Source organism: Crocuta crocuta, unplaced genomic scaffold (assembly GCF_008692635.1).
Source record: "Crocuta crocuta isolate KB4526 unplaced genomic scaffold, BGI_CrCroc_1.0 scaffold102, whole genome shotgun sequence".
Lineage (NCBI taxonomy): Eukaryota > Metazoa > Chordata > Mammalia > Carnivora > Hyaenidae > Crocuta > Crocuta crocuta.
This window is the reverse complement of record NW_027530019.1, coordinates 11,779,687-11,807,529: the sequence shown is the minus strand read 5'-3', so window position 1 is coordinate 11,807,529 and position 27,843 is coordinate 11,779,687. Positions and strand designations below refer to the sequence as shown.

Sequence of the window (27,843 nt, the reverse complement as noted above, 5' to 3'; positions counted from 1 at the left end):
ATCTCAGTAATACTTTTAAAAGATCACTTTGGGTGTCTGTGCAGAATGATAATGTAGTGAGGGGAGATGAAAAGCAAGGTTCCAATGAATGTTCTTCAGGTTATTTGTTTGTTTATTGAGAGAGCTTACACATGCATGAGCAGCGGATGTACAGAGAGAAAGGGAGAGAGAATGCCAAGCAGACTCTGCGCTGTCAGTGCAGAGCCTGACAAAGGACTCACTATATCTCACAGCCTGAGATCATGACCTGAGCTGAAATCAAGAGTTATATGCTTAACCAACTGAGCCACCCTGGTACCTCCAGGCTCTTCTTTTATACCACAATCAGGCAGTTGTCCCTCTTATTCTCCTGTGTTTGTAAATTTGTTTTACATTGTGGTCACTGACAATTGGAGTCTAACCAAATGGATTTTGGACACTTGTGGAAACTTCCTCCATTTCTATATCATTTGATGTGTGCTAGGTTATGTGTATTAACTGAAAATCTCAAATCTTGGTGTCTCAGAACACTAGAAGTTATTTCTTGTTCATACTACACATTCTCTGCTAACTGGCTGAGGGTATCTGTTCTGTGTCTTGCATTTTATGGGCCCAATGCTGATAGTGTAAGTACCACTTGGAGCATTGCTAGTAGTTGTGGCAAAAGGAAAGAGACTATGGGTAAACTGCACACTGCTATTTAAAGCTTCTTTATAGGAGTGATACATGTCACTTACACTCAAATACATTGCCAAAGCAAGCCTTATAGTCACTCCAAACTTCAATGGAGCAAGAAAAAACAATTATATCATGTTCTAGGAAGTTGGGTGAACCAGAAATATTTGAGAATAACATAAATGTCTACTAATACTAAAAATCAATACTACTACTCTTCAGCACTTAGTAAAATATCTGTCCACAATTTCCAGACCTTATAATTTCCTATAGTATATAATTAGATATATTCACTTATATTAAAGAAATTTGTTTCACTCATTCTTATGAAAAGCATTCACTGTGTAGGCCCTTATAAACCTTTCACTGGTCTATTGTAAAACAGTATAGGTGACACGTTTTGTATTCTGAAATCAACTTTAACCTGCTCTTATCATTATAATGAAATATTTGTATTTGTAGGGTCTCACAAAGATAAGGATTGAACTAATGTAATGGTAGAAGAAAGGGAAAGTAGGTTTTGGATTTAAAAGATGTTTAAGTGTTAGAAGCAGCAGATNGTGAATGTGCTAAACAGATGAGAAGGAACAGGTAAGGATAATGGAGGTTTCCTAGACCGGGAGACTTATTGTCACTGCCCATGTAAGGGAAGGAAGTAGTAGCTGGTGTGTAGAGTGAAGGGATGGGTAGTTTGACTCAGGAAATATTACATTTCAGATGTCTGTGGGAAACTCTGCCTTAGCTAAACCCTGTTTTTGTTAGAAACATATGAAGATACTGGAAAAGAAACCATTGGAAGGAGACTGGGAAGGGAACATCTAAAATACTGTGTTATATAAGTAAAGAGCAAATTTTGAGGGTGTCTTCACTCTGAGGTATTTAAATGAAAACAATTTTTAACCTACTTGAAGCAAAGCACAGGTGCCCTCTCCACTCTCTAAGTATCTCTGTATCATCATTATTTTACTTCAATAATGTCTGCAGTTCAGCATTTTAACATGTTAAGAGACAGAGAAAAAAAACTTGAAATGAAGGCGGGAGATAATGTAACAATATGCACCAACAGATGGGCAACAGTCACCAAAGTCTAAAAAAGATCTGCAGTGTAAGAATCTGTTAGTGTGCCTCTAGCACTGTCTAGGGGAGAAACAGAATAGTGGAGAAAAAAGGATTCAAGAGTGTGCTGTTGGACAGAGTACAGGACACTGGTTAGAATACAACCTTTACGACTAACTAGTAGTCACATTTACAGAATGCCTCCTAGGCATCAGGGACTGTGACAGGTGTTTTAAATATTTTTATCTTAGAGGGGGTGCCTGGGTGGCTCAGTCAGTTAAGCTCAGGTCATGATCTCAGGGTTGTGAGTTTGAGCTCCATGTCAGGCTCTGTGTTGACAGCTTCAGATTCTGTCTCCCTCGGTCTCTGCCCCTCTCCTGCTCAAGTTTTGTGTCTCTCCCTCTCTCTCAAAAATAAATAAACATTAAAAAATTTAAATATTTCTTTCTCAGAATCATCATGACAATTGAAGAATAGGTGTGATTGGCTCCAACCTGCAGATAAAGGAACTGAGGCTCAGAAAGTTAAAAAAAAAAAAACAAAACCTGTTCAAGGTCAACGTACAATAAAGGAGAGATATGCAGGTTCACCCAGATGGGTCTGACTTCAAGGCCTAAGCTCTTTCAGCTATAGCCAACAGACCCTAAACCTACTTGTGCATGAAAATCATTAGGAGAACATGTTAAAACATATTTCCAGCTTCCCACTTAGGATTGTTTCAGGAGATGATAATATTAGTATAGTACTTTGTTCTCCTGGTGGTTGTTAGGATGAAATGTAATCAAATATACTGGAGTGTTTTATAAACTTCAAGTTTAACACAGTTTTGCTTATAATTTAATGGTTTTATTTTTTTAAAGATTTTTTTTAAAGTGACCTCTACACGTAAAGTGGGGCTCAAACTTATAACCCTAAGATCAGGAGTCACATGCTGTACTGAGCCAGCCAGGGGCCCCTTATGGTTTTATTAAATGTATTAATTTAATTCCCTTAAATTTTTTTTTAAATGTTTTATTTATTTCTAGGGGGGAGAGAGAGAGAGAGAGAGAGAGAGGGAGAGAGTGAGACAGCGCGAGCAGGGGAGGTTCAAAGCGAGGAGATACAGAATCTGAAACAGACTTCAGGCTTTGAGCTAGCCGTCAGCACAAAGCCCGACTCGGGGCTCGAGGCTCGAACTCACGAACCGTGAGATCATGACCTGAGCCGAAGCCGGATGTTTAACCGACTGAGCCACCCAGGCGCCCCCCCCTTTCTTTTGATTTTCTAGTCAGAAAATAATTTTCTTTTCTTTCTTAATGTTTATTTATTTTGAGAGAGGGATAGAGAGTGTCAACAGGGGAGGGACACAGAGAGAGAGAGAGAGATTGAGAGACAAAGGGCTCAAACTCACAAGCTGCAAGATCATGACCTGAGCCAAAGTCAGATGCTGAACGACTGAGCTACCCAGGAGCCCCAATAATTTTCTAAGTAGGCTTATTGACTATCTTGAAACAAAAGGGTGCCCCAAACTGTGTTCTGTCTCAGTAACCACATTGTTAATTAATACATTTAATTTCTACTTTATAAATCAGCACTCTTGTGAGTCTGACCAGTGCTGGTCAAATTCCCCAAGCTTAATCATCTCTTTGTGAACTGAAAAAATAGCTTTGAAATCAGAATAGCTGAGGAATGGAGTTCAAAGCAAAAGAGATATGAATTGTTCTAATTGGGGGCTTCCTGGAGTAAAATATCAGGGTTTGGCCCGGTAGTCAGCCTGTGAATATCACAAAATTAACTGCTTATGATCTAAGACCACTTTTTCTCAGTGTTAGACTGCTAGGGGATGGTGTTTTTCTTGGTTCCAATATACCATTGCTGGAGCAAGTAGAACCAGAAAAGGGCCCTTTTAAAATGCCTCCTGCTCCTTCCACCCCCACTTTCCGCAACAATAGCCATAGGGTTAGCAAGAAAAGCCTGGTCTTCTATCCTAAGAGAAACTCCAAGCATTATTTCTACTCCTTAGTGGGGTTTGCAGTTCAGTTGTACTTAAATTAGCATTATTTTCCATTGACCATAAAAGGCTGATAGTTTCATTGTAGGCAAGCACTCTCCCTGTGTGTTTGTTTGTTTGTTTTTTGCAATATTCACAAAGGCACTCAGCAGGCACTTACTAAGCGCACGCTCCACGAAGAAAGGTTAAGCGGTTTTCCCAAGACCACAGAGACGGAACAAGTAGGGGAAGGGGCACTGAAAGTGCCTCTTTACATCCAGTCACACTCCCATAATTACTCAAGTCGCTTCATTCCCAGCCCAAGAACAGGCTTTCAAGGGGACATGAAAGAACACCCTGGAGGTGAGAGCCAGGAAATCAGGAGAGGTGCCTTTCCCGGCATGCGCTGCAACACACTGAGGGGCGCCAGACGTATCCCGGCGTGCATCGGGGAGCGCCCAAGGGCGATGGTTCTCGGCTCCTGGAGAGGCACGCGAAGTTAAACCGGTAGGTGTGAGCTTACTTAGTTTTGAGACCCGGCTTTCTCGTTTCCCCTTTACGAATGTAACACCAAAGCGGCAAAAAAGAAGATCCTTTAACTACCCTCCCTTTCCGCGTGCGAATGACTTTCGGCGCCGCTTCGAGCACGGTGCCAGGTGATTAGCGGTTAGGGGCGGTCCTGAGATTAACACGTGACCAAACCTGGCGGCCAATGACTAGCCGGGTGGTCCGGCAGCGCGAGGATTCCGGGATCCGTGAGCGGAGCGGCGCGTGGGCCCGTTCCGGTCGGCCCTGGCAGGTACGCGCAGGCGCCTTGGTTGCCACGCGCCCCGTTGGTACCCACGCGCCCAGTGGCGTGTACTTGGCGCGAGGTGTTAAGAGTCTGGGTGTTTTTGTGGGGGGGCGTTAGGAGAAAATGGAGGGGGGGGCCGTGGCATCACGTGGATGCCACAGCCAATCGCAGGCTGAGGCGCACCCACAGCTTTCCCCGGCGCCCCGGGGTGCGACGTGTTCTGTGAGGTTCGGCTCAGCCCTCACGGTGCGAGCGCACTTTCGAAGCGCGTGTGCAGCCTGTAGAATCTGGCCCCGGGTTTTCGTGGCGTCCTGCCCTGCTGTGAGCACGGACGGCAAGTTCTCTGCAAAATGGCTGCTGGAAAGAGTCGCCTAGCAGGGGGAGCGCTGGGGCCGCGTGAAGGTCACATGATGAGGTTGGCAGCGCGTGCTGCTGGCGCGGGGAAGGGGGAGGGTGGTAGGGGAGAGGCGTGGCCAGTCACGTGCCTCCGACTGAGCCGACCTGTGGTTTTCTTTAGCGTCTTTGCTGCGGCCCGATCCGTCTGCTTTTGCTCCTCCCACTTCGAAGCGTGGCAAGCGTCGGCGAGAGGCTGTATGGTGTGGTGGAATGAGCTGTGGTCTAGGAATTAGGGGTCTAGGCCTTTGGCTACTTTTGTAATGAGCAAGCCCTGTTGCCGTTCCCATCCTCCATTTTCTCATTTGTATTTTGTGTACGATTTTTTTTAAGTCCTTCCTGTGGTATGTGACCTCTACCGAATCCCAATGTTATGCAGATAACAAAAGAATTAACAACGAAAAGATAAGTCTGTCTCCAGAAGCCACCCCCCATCCCTCCCATCATTGCATTGATGTAGGAAACCTGGATGTAGTTTCATTTAATATTCTGGGCATATTTGTCCATATTTATCAATTGCATTTATATTCTGTGCCTTCGCACTCAGTCATTTGAAAAGTATTGTGTTTTAGAGGGCTAATCTCTGTTGCCTGGAAAGAGACCAGGAGGTAAGTAGTATTGTCCTTAATGGTGGAGCTAGGAAACAAGTAGAAGGGATTTGCTAATGTCCTATGAAGCTGACTAGAAGGACCTAGAAGTCGTCTTCTCCACTTGGTAGGCCAATATTTGTAAAATTTTTGAGGCTTCCTTCCACGAACCTTTGATGTTTTTCATGGTTTCTGCTCCCAGCTCCTCATTTTACCGAGAGTCAGGGCTTTAGTGAAATGATGCAGACGTGTGTTTTTCGTATCACTGCTTATGTTTTGTGTTACCCTTTGATGTAACTTAAAGGGCCTTTGAGTTTTGTGGGAGCACAGTTTGGAAAACATTTTTTGAGTAATCATTATAACAATAGTTACCATTTTTAAACAATTATAATGACAGTTAACATCTTTCTAGCTTAATACTCTATATGCCTTCTTTTAGTTTTGTTAACAAACCTATGAGGTGGTACTATTTTCTCCATTTTACCAACAAGGAGAATAGCAACAGAGAATAAGTAACTTGAACTAGCTCATATGGCTGGTAATTTCACAGAATTCCAACCATAATACCTTTTGAAAAATTTGACAGAATGATTCCAAAGTTCATTTGGAAGAATGACCCTATAAAGTAAGAATAGTTTTGAAAGTAAAGTGTGTGTGTGGGCTTGTATTAGTGAGTATACAAATAAAACTATCCTATCATGAAACAATAGTAGCTCTGGAATAGAGCATTGGAACAGAATAATAAATTTAGAAATAAATAAAGCTATTTAGTATTATAAAGATGGCATTTCACATTAGTTGAGAAGGAATTTCAAAACTGTGTTGGAACAATTGGCTAACTGAAAAAAATAAAATGGAATTTTAGCTTAAAATGTAAATAAAATCAACGTGAATTAAGTACTTAAATATAAAATGTGAAGTCAGGGGGTGCCTCGCTGACTTTTTTGGTAGAGTATTTGACTCTTGATCTTGGGGTTGTAAATTTAAGTCTCATGTTGGGTGTAGAGATTACTTAAAGATAAAATCTTTAAGGGGCGCCTGGGTGGCTCAGTCCGTTAAGCGTCTGACTTCAGCTTAGATCATGATCTCCCGGTTTGTGGGTTCGAGCCCTGCATCTGGCTCTGTGCTGACAGCTAGCTCAGAGCCTGGAGGCTGTTTCGGATTCTGTGTCTCCCTCTCTCTCTGACCTTCCCCTGCTCGTGCTCTTTCTCTCTCAGAAATAAATAAAACATTTAAAAAAATAAAATCTTTAATAATTTTTTAATGCTAATTTATTTTTGAGAGAGAGAGTGTGCTCATGAGTGCGGGGAGGGGTAGAGAGAGAGGTAGACACAGGATCTAAAGTAGACTCCAGTCTCTGAGCTGTCAGCACAAAACCTCAGGTGGAGGGAGCTCTAACCCACCAACTGGGAGATCATGACCTCATGCCAGAGTTCGACACTTAACTGACTGAGCCATCCAGGTGCCCCAAGAATAAAATCTTTAAAAAAATGTGAAGTCGGAAGTTGCTACTTTAAAAAAATGGGTAAACATTTTTCCAATCTTGAAATGGGATGAGCTGTTCTAAGCATGACTGCAAAGGCAGAATCCATAAAATGGTGCATATTGTTTGAATTAACAACCTGTAGTTGGTAAAAACATCATAAAGACAAATTTATTCGCTTAGTATTTGTTTAACACATTTATGGAGTGCTTACCATGTGACAGGCATTTTCTCAGCTGTAGGGGATCCAGTGATGAGCAAGGCCAGGCAGATTGTGGGGGGAAAATTTGCATCATGTGTTGAATTTATAAGTTTAATGATCTTAATGTATCTAGTAAATGGGCAAAAGACATGAATAGATGGTGAAAAATAACTAAAGATAAATACATTAGTTTTCATTTATAAACAAGTAACACAAAACAACAAACAACACAAAACAACTTCCTCCACTTTCCCCACCCTATCTGGTAGTGTGTATGTAATAAAGTGTTAATATTGTATTGGCATACGAGTGAGGAAATTGGCACACATACACTGCTGTTAGTGGATATTTATCTTTGAACATCCTTTTTGAAGGGCATTTTGGCTCTACCTATTAAAAGCATTAAAAACCTGTGTGCCCTTTAACGCAGCAGCTTCTCTTCTTGGTTAATTTGTAAGTTTGTAAAGATGTTTAAGAATTGTTTTTGCACTATTTTTTATCATAGCTAAAATCTGGACAATCTTAAATGTTAAATAATGGGGGGGTTGGTTAAATAAATGTACTTTTATACAGGATAATACCTTGTAGCTAAAGACATGATGTTCTAATGACTTGGAGGGGTGCCTGGGTGGCTCAGTCGGTTGAGCGGCCCACTTCAGCTCAGGTCATGATCTCATGGTCTATGGGTTTGAGTCTGCATCAAGCTCTGTGCTGGCAGCTCAGAGCCTGGAACCTGCTTCTGATTCTGTGTCTCCTTCTCTTTCTGCCCCTCCCCTCCTTGCTCTCTGTTTCTCTCCTCAAAAATAATAAACATTAAAAAAAAATTTAATGACTTAGAAAGCATATATTTTGTTAAGTAAAAGGTTATGAAATTTTATGTAGTAGATCACATTTTTGTAGGACTATCCCTGTATGTGTCTACAAATCTAAATTTACATAAAAGTCTAAAATGGCATTCATTGGGGCGCCTGGGTGGTTCAGTCAGTTAAGCATTTGACTTCTGCTCAAGTCTTGATCTCTTGGGTCGCAAGTTCAAGTTCCGCATTGGGCTCTGTGCTGATAACTCAGAGCCTGCAGCCTACTTTAGATTCTGTGTCTTCCTCTCTCTCTGCCCCCTACACTGCTCACACTCTGTTTCTTTCAAAAATAAAAATATTAAAAACATTGTAAAAAATAAAATGGCATACATTAGGGGTGACTGCGTGGGTAAGTCCATTGGTTAAGCGTCTGACTTTGGCTTAGGTCATGATCTCTGGGTTCGTGAATTTGAGCCCTGTGTCACNTGAACCCACGAACTGTGAGATCATGACCTGAGCTGAAGTCAGACACTCAACCGACTGAGCTACCCAGGCGCCCCTAAAAAATAAACATTTTTTAGAACAGTTTTAGATTTATAGAAAAACTGCAAAGATCATGTAGTTTCTATATACCCAACACCCAGTTTTCCATGTTAACATCTTATGTGAGTATGGTATATGTGTTGTAAAAAATGAACCAATGAGCATTGGTTATTATTGATGAGTATTGATATATTATTATTAATTAAAGTCTCTAGTATAATAAGATTTCTTTAAAAAAATTTTTTTAATGTTTATTTATTTTTAAGAGAGAGGGAGACACAGGATCTGAAGTAGGCTCCATGCGCTGAGCTGGCAGCACAGAGCCTCACGTGGGGCTCCAACCTTTAAGCCGCAAGGTCATGATCTGGGCCAAAGTTGGACGCTTAACTGACTGAGCCACCCAAGTGCCCCCTTTTTAGCTTCTGTTTTTATTCTTTTTAAGTTTATTTATTTATTTTGAGAGAGAGCATGAGTGTGTGACCAGGGGAGGGGCAGAAAGAAAGTGAGAGAGAAAGAATCCCAAGTTGGATGAACCCCAAGTTCAGTGCCAAACTCAAACCCAGGAACCATAAGATCCTGACTCAAGCCAAAACCAGCTGAGCTTGAACCCAGGAACCATGAGATGATGACCTGAGCCAAAACCAAGGAGTTGAACACTTAAGTGACTGAGCCACCTGGTGCCTCAGATTTCTTTAGTTTTATCTAATGTCCTTTTGTCTTATTTTTTTAAAGTTTATATATTTATTTTGAGAGAGACAGAAACCGCATGAGTTGAGGAGGGGCAGAGAGAAAGGGAGGGAGAGAATCCCAAGCATGTTCTGCACTACCAATATAGAGCTCCATGCGGGGCTGGAAATCATGAAACTCTGAGGTCATGACCTGAGCCTAAACCAAGATTTGGGCGCTTCACCGGCTGAGCCACCCAGGCACCCCTCTGATGTCCTTTTTCTATTCCAGGATATCACAATATATATATATTTTTTTAATGTACTAATGCTTTAGTTCTTAAAAGTTTTTATTTAAATTCTAGTTAGTTAACTAACACACAGTGTAATTTTTTTTAAACATTTCTTTATTTTTTAATTTTTTTTTCCACATTTATTCATTTTTGAGAAACAGAGTAAGACAGAGCATGAGCAGGGGAGGGGCAGAGAGAGAAGGAGACACAGAATCCGAAACAGGCTCCAGGTTCTGAGCCAGCATTCAGCACGGAGCCTGACGCGGGGCTTGAACCCATGAACTGTGAGATCATGACCTGAGCTGAAGTTGGACGCTCAACCCACTGAGCCACTCAGGCGCCCCACACAGTGTAATATAACTTACAACATAATGATTTAACACTTTGATATATCACCAAGGTGTTCATCATAACACCCTATCACTTATTTAACCATTCCCCCACCTTCCCTTCTAGTAACTATCAGCTTGTTCTCTATAGTTAAGAGTTTATTTCTTGGTTTGCCTCTCTCTCCCCGTTTTTTACTTTGCTCATTTGTTTTTGTTTTTTAAATATCTATTTAAGTAGTCTCTACATCCAATGTGGAGCTTAAACTCACAACCCCGAGATCAAGAGTCTTATATGCCACTGACTGAGCCAGCCAGGTGCCTCCCATTTGTTTTGTTTCTTAAATTCTACAAAATGAGTGAAATCATATGGTATTTGTCTTTCTCTGACTGACTTATTTTGCTTAGCATGGTACTCTCTAGTTCCATCCATGTCATTGCAAATGAGAAGATTTCATTTTTTTTTTTTAGCTGAGAAATATCCATTGTGTATGTGTATGTATGCCACATCTTTATCCATTCATCAATCAATGGACACTTGGATGGTTTCCATAATTTGTTTATTGTAGGTAATGTTGGTATATTCTTTATTAATGGGTGAAATTCCAGTGAAGAAAGTGTGAGAGGGGAAAAGGAAATGAGGTAGGGGAAAAGTGAAAACAAATAAGGAATGTGCTATCAAGATGGCCATAGCTTCATTGCAAACAAAGCTGGTTGCTTGATCTTCCAAGGCATCCCCAGAGAGGTCACATGAAGCTATTGCCTTTTAGAACTATTACACAGCCATGTACTTTTAGTAATTATGTCTCTTTGAGATTCTCTTAGTTATCATAGTTTCTCAGACTTTTTTTTGGCATATGAAAGTTTATTATTCTCATGTTTTCACTATCAAAACTTAAGATCTTGGCCTTTCCATCTTGCCTTTGTATAAGGCGAAAAGAGAGACATTGGCTACTTTGATAGCCTTAACACGAACTCCAGGAATGTCACCGACAGCATGACCTTTGTGACCAAATCCAACAGCTAGAAACTCATATTTTCTTTAATAACATTCAAACAACCATCATTGGATACAAGGACTGTGGTTTTTTCTTTTTGGCCATTCTTGATCAACTGGACTCTGACACAGTTCCTGATGGCAGAATTTGGCTGTTTGGCTTCAACTTCTATTTTTACCAGCACAATTCGTTATGCATGGGAAGTGCCTCCAAAAGGGTTGGCCTTCAGGACTGTACCTAAATGGGCTTGCTTGTACTGTTTACCATGCTACTTCTGATCCCGTCTAGGGCTATGGAGCTTCTTGGCAATATAAAGACGATGACACTTGCCCATCTTGCCAGTGCCACGGGCCTGGGCAAAAGAGCTGAGACTTTATTTTGATAATCTTGACAGTTTTGAAGAGTAGTGGTCAGTATTTTGTAATTTGTCCCTCAGTTGGGATTTGGTATTTTTCTCATGATTAGATTGGGATTAGAGTACATACTATCAGCACAACATGTTACTCTTGGTGTTGACCTTCATTACCTGCTTGTGAATTCTTTTTTTAGTGTATATTTTGAAATATGTTTTTTTAATGTTTATTTTAGTTTTGAGAGAGAATGAATGGAGGAGGAGGAGAGAGAGAGGGAGACAGAGGATCCAAAGCAGGCTACGTACTGACAGCAGAGAGCCCAACGTTGATAGGGCTCATACTCAGGATCTGTGAGATCATGACCTGACCTCAAGTTGGATGCTTAACCAACTGAGCCATCCAGGCGCCCCTGAATTTGTTTTCTTAAATGTTTGCTTTTCTATATGTCCTTTTTGGTACTTTTTCTTATGTTTTTCTTAAAAAAAAAAACCCCAAAATTTGTGTTACTTGTAATGTAAAAAATGTTATAACCTTCTTTATGGTTATGTCAGTCAGTATTTATAGTATTTATAATAAGCAGTACGTTGAAAATTCTGATAATGTAGAAAGAGGATAATGGATGTATGTTCAAAGAAAATAACTGAACAAGTTGCTGGCAGGGCTAATTATAGAAAGGAATTAAAGGCATTAGTATAGTATAGCTTGTTTTAACAGTCTTTAAACTATTTTAGATCTCTGTTCTAGGAAGAAAAGCCTGATAATCATGAAATAGACCTAAATCCAAAAGTGGGGAAGCAATTATTCAGTTATGCATGACAGGAGAAAAATATAAATAAGATTGAAGGACCTGGGTGACTTAGTTGGTAAAGCGCCTGACTCTCGGTTTTGGCTCGGGTTGTGATCTCGTGATTTGTGGCATCAAGCCCTGCATTGGGCTTTGTGCTGATGGTGTGGAGCCTGCTTGGGATTCTCTCTCCCTCTCTTTGCCCCTCCTCTGCTTGTGTGTTCTTTCTCGGGGGAGGGGGGGGGACTAAAAAAATAGAAATATCTTAAAAAAAATTTTTTTTAATGGTTTTTTAAAATTTATTTTTGAGAGACAGAGAGAGACAGCACGAACAGGGGAGGGTCAGAGAGAGAGGGAGACATAGAATCCAAAGACAGGCTCCAGGATCTGAGTTAGCTGTCAGCACAGAGCCTGACCCGGGGCTGGAACCCACAATCTATGAGATCATGGCCTGAGCCGAAGTCGGATGCTTAACTGACTGAGCCACCCAGGCTCCCCCCAAAATATAAATATTTTAAGATTAGACCAATTAGGTTGTTCATTCCACAAGTAATTAATGAGCCCTATCGTATGCCAGGTATTCTACTAGGTCTAGGGATTGAGCAGTGAATAACTCCTTTTTCTCATGGAATTTATATTCTGGTTTGACCCTTGACTAATAAATAATATGATTTCAGATGTTATAAAAATGGTGTGAAGAAAATAGTATGATAGAATAGTGAGTGGTGATGGTGAGTTTGGTGGTTAAGATAGGTTGTCAGGTGGGTCGCCTGGGTGGCTCAGTCAGTTAACCATCTGACTTGGGCTCAGGTCATGATCTCATGGTTTGTGGGTTTGAGCCCTGCGTCGGGCTCTGTGTTCACGGCTAGCTCAGAGCCTAGAGCCTGTTTCAAATTCTGTGTCTCCCTCTCTCTCTGACCCTCCCATGCTCATGCTGTCTCTCTCTCTTTCTCTCAGAAATAAATAAAACATTTAAAAGAATTAAAAAAAAGACAGGTTGTCAGATAAGGCTTCTCTGAATGCTTGAGCATAAAGAGACCTGAATGTTAAGGAGTGTGCCATGCCACCATGGATCATTTCAAATGATGAGACAGAGTACTAACGCAGAGACTCTGGGGTGAGAATCAGTTTCTGATTTTCAAGGAAGTACAAAAAGGCTAGTGTGCTGTAGTTGGGAGATTACTGGAGTAATATTTGGAAGTGGTAGTGGTGAGATACAATGGTAGGAAATGATACTGGGTATTTGGTGGTCTCAGATGGTATAGAGTCTGGTACACCAGAAGAGCTTTGTATTTTATTCTAAGTATGATGGGATTCATTGGATGGTTTTATAAAGAAAGATGATACGGTCTAATTTATATTTTAAAAAGATTACTTAGCTGTGTAAGAGGGGCAGTAGGAGACCATTTAGGAAGTCACTGGAATGGTAAGATGAAGTATGATGGCTTGGAGGCAGTAAGAAAGGGTCCAATTCAAGGTACGTTTTGAAGGTAGAATGAATAGACTTTGCTGATAGGTTAGTTGTGGGAGATGAGAGAAAGAGGGAATCAAACATGGTAACAACTTTTTTTGCTAGAGCAACTGGTGCCATGTATAGAGGTGAAAATTAGAAGGAGCTAGTTTGGGGTTTAATATTAAGAGTTTAATTGGATAGTGTTGAATGTGAGATACCACTAGATATCTAGTAATAACCTTTAAATAAGCAGTTGACTGTTTAAGTCTGGAGCTTACAGTCAAAGTCAGGGCTGTGAATATAATATACATTTGGGATGCCATCAGTATATAGTGTTTTAAAAACATGGGTTTGATAACATTAGACAGGGAGTAAAGAGGGCCAGTGGCTGAGCCCTGAGACTCCGTTGAAAGCATGGACAGAAGAATAAGTTCTACTTAGATTTCTTTAAAAAAATTTTTTAATAATTTATTTTTGAGACAGAGAGACAGAACATGAGCAGGGGAGGGGCAGAGAGAGAGGGAGACACAGAATCCGAAACAGGCTCCAGGCTTTGAGCTGCCAGCACAGAACCGATGCGGTGCTCGAACCCACGAACCATGAGATCTGACCTGAGCTGAAGTTGGACACTTAACTGACGAAGCCACCCAGGAGCCCCTATACTTACTTAGATTTCTTTTGTATCTTCATCAGCACAGTGCTGAGCTATGTCTGTATGGTACAGTATTAAATCATGCCTTTGAGTTGATTGTAATATGACCTCTTTGTGTTTTATGAACTGATTCTGCAGTTTTTTGTTACTGCCTACCTGAATATTTTCCATGTTGTGTCCACTACCTGGGGGCCTAAATTCCAACTTTCATAGCTTTCATACCAGACCCATCATTGTTTAACTCTACCTCTCTCTCCACTATCCTGCCATGACTAGTGTGGTCTGCTTGTGTATAGCCCTGAATTTGTCAGGAATACTCTTTTCTCCCCGTCTTGCCTTTTGCCTCAAACTCCTACTCAGTCTTCATTGTCCAGCTTAAATTTGGTGTGTAATTTCCACAGATAGAACTTTGCTCCTCACTGCATGGTACTGCCTCAGCTCTGTTGTTAGTACTTTAATTTATAGCAGAGCACAAAGTCAGTTGCTATTTGACTGCTTTTTTTATTCATTTGTGTTTTCAGTGCTTAGCATGTGGTAGATGTTCAATCATAATGCTTTGAAAAAGTTTGGAAGTTTTCTTTTGGGAAAAGAGTAATTACAGCTAGATCTTACAATACACAGTAGTGTGGATTGTTAGCTGAGATGGACTTTTTTAATGGTTAGTTTTTGGTTTTAATGATATTGTGATAGAATTTACCTAGTACAATGTTTAATGAAATGGTGTCAGAAGTCTTAATTTGGAGACATTTTAGGAGTGTTTTAATCTCTAGGGCTGAATAATGCTTATTTCTTTGGAGGCAGGCTATTATAATAGATTCTTCCTTCACTTGCCTACTTTTCCACCCACCTTCTCAGTAGTCAGGAATTCTATTTTAACATTACACGTGTACTTTGAGCTCTTTGCTGGGGAAGAAGCCTAATGTAATAAATCCAGTAGAGTCAGCAGTACTTGCCCCAGGAATGTCCATTAAACTGTTGCATAGAGGGAGGCTTAATGGTGTGAATTGTAGGTGTGAGGGTTTCAGTCTGTGAGCTCAAAATAGGGTTCATTATTTTGTCATTCAATCCTAAGCATGTATTGAACACCTACCATATATGGGCACTGTATGAGGTGCTGTGGGGGACACACAAAAGAAATAAAAGACACGGTTCTCTGCACATGAATCTCTGACAACTTAGTGCAAGAACTGAAACGTAACATTAAAAAATAATTTAATCTTAACAAGCGGTGTATCATTAAGTGCAGAGTACTTTGGTATAAATCAAGTACTTTGCATTTCTTAAGCACATAATTATATTCTCAGGGTTATATGCAGTCTTATCTTGCATCAGTTTTCAACATTTTGACTTGATTTTCCAGCTCTGCATTTTCTTCTATCCTTTAACATTTTTAGTTTCATTAAGATACTGATTTGGTTCTTTGTTGGATATAATAAAAGCCTTATGTAGGAAGAGATTGTCCTGCCAGTACTTGCATTCAAACATTTTATTTTTTCATGTCTGCAAAGCAAATATGTATACATAATTTGAAAAAGGTAGAATGTCATGTATCCTTTACAAGTGTGACAGTGGCATACTTTAATAGTTTTTCTATGTGTAAGTTTTCCTAGACATATTTTTCTACCTAAAGGTGGGGAGAAGACTATAGAACATAGGAAACAAATTATGTGTGTGTGTGTATGAATAGTTTAAAAATACAGATTTTTTTTTTTTGATTTGGATTACAAAAGCAGTTTTATAATTCAGATTTGAAGAATTGAAAAACCTAGGTAAGCACAAAGAAGGAGATAAGTTTTTTTAAATGAATTTATTTTTTACATCCAGCATGGGGCTTGAACTCACAACACTGAGATCAAGAGTTGCATACTCCACTGACTGAACCAGCCAGGCACCTCAGGAGATAAAAATTTTTAATATGCTATCACTGTTATGCTTATTGATATGCTTCTAGGCTTATTTTATTTGATGCCTTTTTGTTTCAGTGGAAAGCTATGTTCTTTTAGTAAATAAAACGAATAGCTTAGATACCTTTAAAAGCAAGTGGCTGTTGTCTTTACATAAGGTTTATCTAATCAGATTAGTCTCTACACAGTTCTTCAGTGGCTTCTCAGAGTGAATGGACTCAAGCTGAGACAAGTTCAGATTCTTTAGCTTAGCACATGAAGCCCGCTACTGTATAGTTTACCTTATTTGCCATGCATCTCCCTCATATATATCTTTGCTTTATTTGTACTATATGTACTACTTTCAGGCCTGTAGATGGGTTGGCAGATTTTTTCTGTAACGGTCAAATAGTAAATATTAAACTTTTTAAAAAATGTTTATTTATATTTGAGAGAGAGAGAGAGAGAGACAGAGCATGAGCAGAGGAGGGGCAGAGAAAGAGCGAGACACAGAATCTGAAGCAGGCTTCACACTCCGAGCTGTCAGCACAGAGCATGATGCGGGACTCAAACTTGTGAACTGTGTGTGAGATCATGACCTGAGCTGAAGTTGGAGGCTCAAATGACCGGGCCACCCAGGCGCCCCTTAAGCTTTGTGGGTCTTCCTGTTTCTGTCACAACTCTTCACCTCTTCTGTGGTAGCATGAAATTAGGCATAGACAACATGTAAACAAATGATTATGGCTGTGTTCCAGGGAAGCTATTTATGGACATTGAAATTGGAATTTCATTTAATTCTTGCATGCCGTTAAATGTTATCTTAACTTTCTTTCAACCATTAAAAATGTAAAAACCGTTTTTAGTTCGTGGGCTGTACAAAAAGTTGTGGGAGAACATGACTTCTGGGGCTACAGTTTGCTGACCCCTGCTCTAGTCTACCAAACTTGCTGTGCCTCTGTCTTATTCAGTACCTCCTACCTTCCATATTCTTCCCTAATGTGACTGTTTTGCTCAAAACTACCTTAGATGTCATAATCTCAGGGAAGTCAGAATTTGTTTTAGATGTTTTTCTGGTGATGGAAATATTTTGTTCAAACCTCTGTCATTGTGCTTATAGAGCTGTAGTTTTTAAATTGTAGTAAAATATATATAAAATATACCATTGTAACCATTTTTAAGTGTACAGATTTTTTGACATTAAGTACATTCACATTGTTGTGCAACCAGTCACCACCATCCATCTCTAGAGTTTTCATCTTTCTAAGCTGAACCTCTATATTCAGAAAATACTAACTTACTGTTCTTTCCCTTCAGTCCCTAGAAACCACATTCTTCTTTCTGTCTCTATGAATTTAACTACTCTAGGTACCTCACTTAAGTGGGATCATGCAAAATATTTGTCCTTTTGGAACTAGCTTGTTTTGTTTAGCATGATGTCTTCAGGGTTCATCCATGTTGTAGCATCTTTTTAAGGGTGAATAATATTCCCATTGTATGTATATGCCACATTTTTTTGTTTATCCTGTTATCCATTGAGGGACACTTTGATTGCTTCCACTTTTTGTTTATTGTGAATAATGCTGCTGTGAACATGGATGTACAGGTATCTCTTTGAGTCTCTGCTTTAAATTCTTAAAAAAATAAAAAAAATTTGTTTATTTTTGAGAGTACGAGTGGGGGAGGGGCAGAGAGAGAGACACACAGAATCCAAAGCAGGCTCCAGGCTCTGAGCTGCACACACAGAGCCTGATGCGGGGCTCAAACCCATAAACCATGAGATCATGACCTGAACTGAAGTCGGACACTTAAATGACTAAGCCATCCAGGTGCTCCTCTGCTTTCAGTTCTTATGAGTGGATATCCAGACCTAAAATTGTTGAATCATATTGCTTAATTTTTTGTGGCACTGCAGTGTTTGAACCATTGTTACTGATTTTTAAAAATACCTTTTTGGGGAATAATTTTAGATTAGAGCAGAGTTACAGAGATCATGTAGAGTTTCTGTATACCCATCACCCAATTTACTCTAATATTTACATTTTTTTCTTTTAAATGTTTGTTTACTTTATTTTGTGAGAGTGTGAATGGAAAGGAACAGAGATTGAGAGAATCCCAAACAGGCTCTGTACTGTCAGTATAGAGCCTGATGCAGGGCTCGATCTAATGAATTGCAAGATCATGACCTGAGCTAAAATCAAGAGTCGGTTGCTCAACCCACTGAGCCACCCAGGCGCCCCTCTCCTAATGTTAACGTCTTACATTACTGTGGTACATTTGTCAAAACCAAGAAGCCATTATTGATATATTACTATTAGTTAACTCCAGACTTGCCTTGGATTCCATTAGTTTTTACATTAAGGTCCGTATTCTATTCCAGGATCTAACTGAGGATAATGTATTGCAATTAGTCTATATGTTTTTTATTATACATAACATGGAGTGTGGTACATAACAAAAGGAGTATGTTTCTTGAAAAAATTAATTACCTTTTAATTTTTCTCTCTTTTTTCCTAATGTTTAGTTTTTGAGAGAGAGAGCGTAAGTGGGGCAGGGGCAGAGAGAGGGGATAGCAGATCCAAAGCAGGCTCTTCACTGATAGAAGCAAGCCCAGTGTGGAGCTTGAACTGTCAAACTGTGAGATCATGACCTGAGCCGAAGTTGGACCTTCAATGATTGAGGCACCCAGGCCCCCCCTCCCATTTTTTTAAAAGTTGATTTATTTATTTTGAGAGAGAGAGAGAGAATGCAGGGAAGGGGCAGAGAGAGGGGGAGAGAGAGGAGAATCCCAAGCAGGCTCTGCACTGTCAGCACAGAGCCTGATGAAGAAAGAGCTCAGCTGTAGCCTACAAGACTGCGAGATTTTGACCTGAGCCGAAACCAAGAGTTGGATGCTTAACTAACTGAGCCACCCAGGTGCCCTGTAATTTTTCTCCAATTTTGTGGGATGTTCATTAACCTTCCTTTAGATTTAGTTAACTGATTTATTTGTCCTTCTATCCTTCCTTTCCTCTTCCTGTACCATCTATTTCTAAGGTCTGTTCCAATTTTTTTCACTATTTTTGAGGAAAAGTAATCAAGGTATATGGGGCAAAGACCATTAACTATGTACTCAGATTTTCTCTCCATTTCTTTTGGGCACATAGCTAGGCAGGATTCCTGAATCACTATTGTAGTTTGATTAGATCTCATGACATACTTTCTCTAGTGGAATGTGAGTGAAAGTGGGCCTGATCTCCCTCATGTGTTCTTTTGTTTGCCTCCCCTGACTATATGGAAGGTATCTGGGACAGCTTTGGAAGCCTTGTATTTAAGATGGAACTGTTGTCAGCCTGAGTCTTAGGATGACTGTGGAAGAGAATTAGCTTAATTAATGATCTGCATATTCACTCACCAGGCTGGTATTTTGGGATCTCTTCGTGTAGCCTACCCTAATAAGTATACTGCATGCTTACCTCTGATTTGGATTTATATAAACCTTGAGGTTTTCTTTTTTAAGTTTATTTATTTATTTTGAGAGAGAGAAAGAGAGTGCCATGTGAGAGAGCAGAGAAGGGGCAGAGAGAAAGGGAAAGAGAATCCCAAGCAGGATCCATGCTCTTAGTGCAGAGCTGGGGCTCAAGCTCTTGAACTGTGTGGTCATGACCTGAGCTGAAATCAAGAGTTGTATGCTTAACTGAATGAGCCCCTCAGGAGCCCCTGAACTTTGAGTATTGATTTAATTAGAATTATATAATTATATTGGGAAGACTAGGGGATGGGAAGTGCATGTACAGGGAGATGTGAAGAGGAAGAAGAGCTAAATCTCATATCTTGGAAAGTGAATAGTGCCTAAAACTGGAGAAAAGGGGAAAAAAAGCATATAATGATAAGGAGGTGTATAGTAAAAGAATCAGCCATAAAAGTTGAAAATTTGCTGGGGCGCCTAGGTGGCTCAGTCGGTTGAGCGTCTGACTTCGGCTCAGGTCATGATCTCATAGTTTGTGAGTTTGAGGCCCATGTCGGGCTCTGTGCTGACAGCTCAGAGCCTGGAGCCTGCTTTGGATTCTGTGTCTCCCTCTCTCTCTGCTCCTCCCCCACTCATGCTCTGTCTCTCTCTCGCTCAAAAATAATAAACATTAAAAGAAAATTTTTAAAAAAGTTGAAAATTTGCTGCTGGGAATTGGGAAATTGTTGGAGTGGAGGATCACTGTCTTTCGTAATAAGCCATTGTATGTATTTACCTTTTTAGTCTCTGTTTATGGATAGCTTTGATAAAACAAAACAAAATGAAATTAAAGATACTAATAAAGAACAAGAACAAAACCCCCCAGTCAGATTCTGAGTCTCCTTTACAAAGCCACAAAAGGCAATCAGTTAATTTTTAGCTAAATATATTTGGTGACAGCTTACCACTTTGTGATGAAACTTGTATTACTATTGTATAGTTTTAGAGGTCAGAGGTTTTTCCTTGTACTGACATGAAATCTTCTGCCCAGAAACTTCCATTCCAGGACCCTCTAGAACATAAGGAATAGTCTACTACTATTTCTATGACAGCCTTCAAATGACCCTTTATATTATCATCCTAAAAAAAAATTACTGTCATGATCCATTCTCATATCTTAAATTTTCTAGGCAGTGATAATGAAAATCATCTTTGATTTTGAGACCGATTATCATCAAATGGTTGCACATTCTTGTGGACTGTTGAGTGGCTCGTGACTGTTGTTTGGATGTCGATTTGTTGGTTCTGCATAGACTTTCAAGGAATTTGATGAAAGTTCCTCTGGGCTTGGTAGAGCACTATCACATGCTACAGGATTCTGTCCTTACCAGTAGTCAACCAGTGTTCCTGACAAGAGCCCAGATTTCTCTACTCTTTGCCTCAACACAGATTCTTTTTATATCTGAGGTTTTGCCTGGAGTGATTGGATATGGCCTGTTTCTTTCTTATTGAAGCATCTTAGCCCTAATGTGGCTTGCTACTATCAGTTTTAACATCCTGCTGCAAAACCAGCAGCTCACTGCCTACTCTGCCCACGTTCCTCTGGAGAGGGAAGTGATGGCCATTCTGGTCCTTTGTTGCACTTAGAGCAAAGGCTGGACATAACGTGTGTGGAAGAATAGAGGAATAGTTAGTAAATTGTAGTATTAAAAGCAGAAAATACAGGGGTGCCCAGGTGGCTCATTTGATAGGACACCTGACTCTTAATCTCAGGGTCGTGGGTTCAAGCCCCAAGTTGTCTTGAAGCCTATTAAAAAAAAAAAAAGTAAAAAAATACAAATTAAAAACTCTGTAGCAACTTGGAAAATATGTTCTCAAAATAATGTTAAATGAAGAGTAGAACCCAGATGCCAAGATTATTGCTTTAAATTATGAAAAAGTTAAATATGTATAACTATATATGTGCATGTGGAAATTCAAAGGTTATGGTTAGTGGTAAGATTGTAGGAAACTGAAATTGTGTTATTTATTGTTTTATTTATTTTCTGTGTTCCTCACTAGAATGTAAGCTCGAAGTGGGTCAGGGATTTTTGTTTTAGAACAGTTCCTGGCTTAAAGTAGTTTTTCAGTAAATACTTGTGATTGTTTAATGAATTAATGGCTTTAATGTCTTTAATGTTCTAGTAATGCTTATTAAAATTAAAAACAAAAATTAAAAAACTTGTCAATGATTTTTTAAATATTTATTTTTTAGAGACAAAGTGTGAGGGAGGTGCAGAGAGAGAAGAAGACACAGAATCTGAAGCAAGCCCCAGGCTCTGAGCTGTCAGCACAGAGCCTGACCTGGGGCTTGAACTGACAAGCTATGAGATCATGACCTGAGCTGAAGTCAGACGTTTAACCTACTGAGCCACTCAGGTGCCCCTCAGTGATTTCAGTCTTTGTTTAATACACCATAGGTTCTGCATATTCTCACCACCTTTCCTGGCCTCCTTTGGTCCTCTTAAAAAGATGATGATCCAAGGGGTGCTTTGGTGGCTCAGTCAGTTAAGGGTCCAACTTCAACTCAGGTCATGACTCAAGGTTCGTGGGTTTGAGCCCCCGGTCAGGCTGACAGCTCAGAGCCTGGAGCCTCCTTCAGATTCTGTCTCCCTCTCTATCTGCCTCTCCCCTGCTTAGGCTCTGTGTGTGTGTGTCTCTCTCTGTCTCTCAAAAATAAACATTTAAGGGGCACCTAGGTGGCTCAGTTGGTTGAGCATCTGACTTTGGCTCAGGTCATGATCTTGCAGTTTGTGGGTTCTATCCCCACATCGGGCTCTGTGCTGACAGCTCAGAGTCTGAAACCTGCTTCGAATTCTGCGCCTCCCCCTCTCTCTGCCCCTCCCCCGCTCATGCTCTGTCTTTCTCAAAAATAAAATAAACATTAAAAATTAAAAAAAAAACATTTAAAAGGGGCACTTGGGTGACTCAGTTGATTAAGAAGGGTCTGACGTCGGCTCAGGTCATGATTTCACAGTTTGTGGGTTTGAGCCCCACATCAGGCTCTATGCTGACAGCTCAGAGCCTGGAGCCTGCTTCAGGTTCTATTTCTGTCTCTATGCCCCTCCTCTGCTCACAGTCTGTCTCTGTCTCTCTCAAATATAAAATAAAACATTAAGAAAAAATAAAAAAAACATTAAAAAATGATGCCCCAAACAATAATATTAGTTCAGATTGACAAACCAGTGTAGCATATAGAAGAATTATTTCCTCTAGGATCTGGATGCCACACCTCCATTTTAGAGTTTTTTGGAGATGTTGGCTTATATCGAACTTATTTTGTGGGTATTTAAATTTTTAGTTTTGCTAGGAGCACCTGGCTACCTCAGTCAGATGAGCGTGTAGTCTTGATCTCAGGGTTGTTACTTTGAACCCCATGTTGGGTGTAGAGATTACTTGAAAGTAAAATCTTTAAGAAAAGTACTTTTCCTAATACATTTTATAAGAATTGCCAATTCTTTTCCCAGTGTGTTTACTTGCTGGTATAATAGAACTGGCCAGCTTGCTTTTCATGTATTTTTGTCTTCTCTGTTTGCTTTCACTGGAAGTGGTAATAAGTAGTAGAACTTTTGAAGTACCTGGCTGGTTCAGTCGGTAGTACAGGTAACTCTTGATCTAGAGGTTGTGAGTTCAAGCCCCATGTTGGACATAGAGCTTACTTAAAAAAAAAAAAAGTAGTAGGCTATTCAAAAGATGGGTAGACAGAAAATAAAAGAAACAAACCACTGGAAATCTACACATTTTATAATTATTCTCCAAATAATTTAATGACTATACATTTCCTAGGGGGCCTTCTTTAGAATTTCTGAAAAGGCAGGAAGTAAGTACCTGGACAAAAATCAGAAACTCATCTCTTCGGAACTGTCTACAAGTGACATTGCAAACATATTTTTTCCCCCCAGGAAAATGTGCATTATAGTCTTATCCTGATTTCCCAACATTATATTCAAACTCTTGTCAACTGGTGTAGGCCCTCCATTTTCCTGGCTGTCATTGGTTTTTATATTCATAGATTAGGAGTTGGCAAATGTTTTCTGTAAAGAACCAGATAGGGGCGCCTGGGTGGCTTGGTCGGTTAAGCGTCTGACTTTTGCTTGGGTCATGATCTCGCAGTTCGTGGGTTCGAGCCCCGCATCAGGCTCTGTGCTGACTGCTAGCTCGGAGCCTGGAGCCTGTTTCAGAGTCTGTGACTCCCTCTCTGACCCTCCCCTGCTCACGCTGTCTCTTTCTCTCTTTCCAAGAAATAAATAAATAAAAAAAAAAATTAAAAAAAAAAAAAAGAACCAGATAGTAAATATTTTAGTCTTTATTGGCTAGAGGTTCTATGCCTCAGCATTTCACCTGTGCTGTTGTACCACAAAAGCAGCCATAGATGATACATAAATGAATGAACATGGCTGTGTTTCAGTAAGACTATTTATAAAACAAAAACAAACATTGGGCCAACAAACATTAGTCCAAGTAGTTTGATGACCCTTACCATGGACCCACCACCTTTACCATTCATGAAGATCTAATAATAGAAATCTAGGTTGGAAGTTAATTTACTTCAGAATTTTGAAATATTTATTTATTTATTTATTTGGTGGCCAGGGCCAGAGAGAGGGGGAGAGAATCCTTAGCAGGCTCTGCCGGCTGTCATTGTGCCCATAGCCCTATGAGGGGTTCAGTTTCATGACCTTAAGATCATAACCTGAGCCAAAATCATGAGTTGGATGCTTAACCCACTTAGCCACCTTGGAGCCCCCACTACCACTTTCTGAATGCATCTTACACGTTGCTTAAATTCTCATCACTTTCCCTTATCAGTACAATAGGGATAATAATTTCTACCTCAGGCGTGTTCTGAGGATTAATGAGATTAGGAATATAAAGTGCTAGAAACAATGCTTGGCATATAGGAAGCACTTACTAAATGGTGGTTGCTGTTATTATCAATATAATCATCATCTTACAAACTGAAATGCCTTTTTTAGTGGTTTTGGCAGTTTATAACTTCCTCTTACAACTGTAGGATTCCTATGGTGTGGAGTCTTTTGTTGCTGTTGTTGTTATTGCGGAGTTTTGATTTCATAGACAAAGCCTGGGATAGCTTGAAGTGTTACTAGAAGATTTTAAGGTCAGGAAATGGGAATGGGATAGTCCTGTAGCCCTGAGCCTAATAGAGAAAATAGAGTCACATAGAATTTGGTCCCAAGTTGTACTCCCTGAGTTAGAGGGAGAGGTCAGAGTACATGTGTACCTTTCTCTCCGCCAGGTGACCTCTTACCAGGATTATTTGTGTTAGTGTCAATCATAGTGTTTTCCAAGCTGTTAACTGTATTTATATTTTCAAAATGAAAGGTTTTCAGCATTGTATGGCACTTTTCAGTTCCTTTTAAAGTGTTACAACTGCCTTTTCATTTTAAATAGTGTCATTTCTTAGAACCGGCATTTTATATTGCCTCTGAGAATTTAAGATAATTAGGTCAAAAGAGGTAACCAATATTGGTGCCATTTCAAATAGTAGATTTGAAAAAAGCGGATTCTTCCAGATTGAAATATTTTTATTTACTTTTTTGAATGTATTATTCATTTACTATTGATAACTTAATATTTTAAAATAACTTTTATTTGAGCAGGTTATTTTTCTTGGAAGTAACATGAGTGGAATGGAAAACCTCTATGAATTAATAATCTGTATAAAAATTTACCAATGCTACAATTAACTTTGATATATTTAAAACAATCATGTCAGTGATTATGTGGCATAGTCAGAAAGTTATAACAAATGTAATCCCAAGGAATCTAATAAACTGAGGGAAAAGAGAAATACTTCACTGATCAATAATATTTATTTATTGGGGCACTTAGGTGGTTCAGTCGGTTAAGCTGAAATATTTTTATATAGAAGCATAATTTATTTCCTAAAATTCCCCTTATTTATTTTTTTGATGACATTTGCGTTTAGACTGGCATGCTAGTAAAGATGTGGACAACATGAGACCTCCTCTGCACTGTCTTTATGGGAAATAGGTAATCAAAAAAGTTGTTGAAACGTTTTTATTTTGGGGGTAACTGGGTGACTCAATCGGTTAAGCATCTGACTCTTGATTTTGGCTTAGGTCATTGTCTCATGGTTTGTGAGTTTGACCCCTGCATGGGACTCTGTGCTGGCAGTGCAGAGCTTGCTTGGGATTTTGTCTGCCTCTCCCACAAGCGTTCTCTCTCTCTCTCTCTCTCTCTCTCTCTCTCTCTCTCTCTCTCAAAAATAAATAAATAAATATTAAAAAAAGGTTTTAGTTTTGATGAGCTTAAGATAGATACATTTACCTTGCCCTAAAACATCAGCAATATCAAATTCAGCTGGTTATTTTACTGGTGTTTGATCCAATGGTGTGAGAAATTCATTCCCATTCCTGGAAAAATAACCTACTTCTTTCTATGCCAGGCATTGTGTTAAACGTCATTATCTAATTTAATTTCCTAAGTGGTCTCTTCCCTGACCTTAGTTTCTTATAGTATAATTAGTATTGCATAATTTTATATGTATACTTTTAATATAATTAAGTATAATTTTAATATACAGAGGTGCTGTTAAATCAGAGATGACTGTTAAAATGCTGTTACAGTCAGGTCATGGTCATATCATGCTGAAAACCCTCCAATGGCTTCCTATTTCTAGCAAAATGAGAGCTAAAATTTTTGCAGTGGCCTGTAGGGTTCTGTGTTGACCTGGTCCCCTCTTAACTTCTCTGACCTCCATCATTTACCGCTTACTCTCCACACTGCCCATCTCCTTAGCCTCCTTGTTTTTCGTTGATCATTCCCTTTCATTTCTGGTTTCTTCTGTCTGGAACTGCATGGCTTGTTTCCTTAATTCTTCTACGTCTTGATTCAAATTTTGCTTTTTTTCCCTTTTCCTCCTCTATTTTGTTTTCTGTAGCATTTATTACTAGATAACATATCATATTGTATATTTATTTATATTGCTTGTTTGATGTTTCTATTATTAAAATTTAAGTACCACAGGGCAGGGATTTTTGTCTGTTTTATTCACTGCTGTTTCTACATCTGATAGAACAATGCTGGTGTACAGAATAAGTGCTCAGGAAATGTTTGCCTTGTGAGTGAATAAATTGCCACTATACTGTGACATGGGCACTGTTACTGCTTTCATTCTGCAGGAAGAAACTGAAGGCCAGAAAGGTTAAATAATTTGCATAAGGTCACAGTGTTCTTAATCAGCCTGCTGAATGGCTTTATTTCCTATTATATCTCACCATGCCTTCTTTACTCAGTCATAGACACTATTTTTGTGTATGTGATTATCATGTACATATTCAAGCTTCTGTGCCTTCCTTCATGATATTTCCTCAGTGGGAATTTTCTTCTTTCCGGCTGCCTACTTAGGTAGAACTTAGTTTGCAGAAAAAATGGTGATTCAGAGAAGAGTCAAGTTTGGGGAGGTGGAAGGATGAATACTGTGAACTAAGGTCATACAGTGGGAAACACATGTACCGTCAGGGAGCAGTTTGGCTAGAATGAGATTTTGTTGAGGAGTGTGATAGAAGGTACAGTTAGAGAGGGGGAGAGCATTATGGCCCTGTTATAGGGAACTTTGAGCTTCTGACTAAGGAGATGATGTTTTTACCTTGTTGCCTTGGAAGGTTTTTGATCAGGAGAGTGATAATACATATAACACTGCTTTTATAAAAATGTTTGATTTTGCTGTGGTGATAAGAATGGCTTGGAGTGGGAAGAAGCTAAAATTAGGAAGATGATTTAGGAGATTAGTGGTATAGTCCTGAAGTGAGGCAGTAAGGGCTGAAATTGAGAAGTGAGAGTAGAGGGGCTCCTGGGTGGCTTAGTTGGTTAAGGGTCTGACTCTTGATTTTGGCTCAGGTCATGATCTCATGGTTTTTGGGTTTGAGCCCCAAGTTGGGCTCTCTGCTGGTAGTGGGGAGCCTGTTTGAGATTCTGTCTCCCTTTCTCTCTGCCCCTCCCCTGCTCACCATCTCTCTCCCTCTCCCCTCCCCCATCTCCCCTCTCAAAAATAAACAAACATTAAAAAAAAAAAAAGAACTTAAGATTTGCACCCTCCCCCACCCCAAAAGAGAGAAGTGAGAGTGGAAATTAAAGCACGGAGATGAGATAGTTAAAATATGGCTTATAAAATTCAAACTCCTTACTGTGGTCTACAACATGCCACATGATCTTATCTTTGCCTATCTCTGCATCCTTCTGCCACTTTTCCTTTCACTCTCTGAGCTGTAGCCACACAAGCTATTTCTTTTCTTTAAATAGGCTGTTTGTGTTGACTTTAATGCCTTTTGGATTTACCTTCTCTTTGCCTTAGGTGTTCTTCTCTAAGTCTGGTTCCTTCCTGTCATTCAGTCAGTTCACAGTTTAAATCACTTCTCAGGTCTTTCCTGATCACCAGGTTTAAAACAGCTTCTCTTATTGCTTCATTGGTTTTTGCTGTCATCACAGTATAAAATCATTACTTGGTTTAAA

The 27,843-nt window shown here is 39.7% G+C and overlaps 1 protein-coding gene and 1 pseudogene across 1 annotated transcript in view; one reads left to right on the top strand and one right to left on the bottom strand.

Moving 5' to 3' along the window:
• Positions 1 to 4,438: 4,438 nt before the first annotated feature.
• MGA (MAX dimerization protein MGA) overlaps positions 4,439 to 27,843 on the top strand; it is a 165,031-nt gene continuing 141,626 nt past the window's right edge. The window contains exon 1 of the mRNA XM_077764615.1: positions 4,439 to 4,478. The gene's annotated coding sequence lies outside the window, so the exon portion shown is untranslated. The remainder of the gene's footprint in view (positions 4,479 to 27,843) is intronic.
• On the bottom strand, positions 10,657 to 11,093 carry LOC144231776 (small ribosomal subunit protein uS12 pseudogene; annotated as a pseudogene).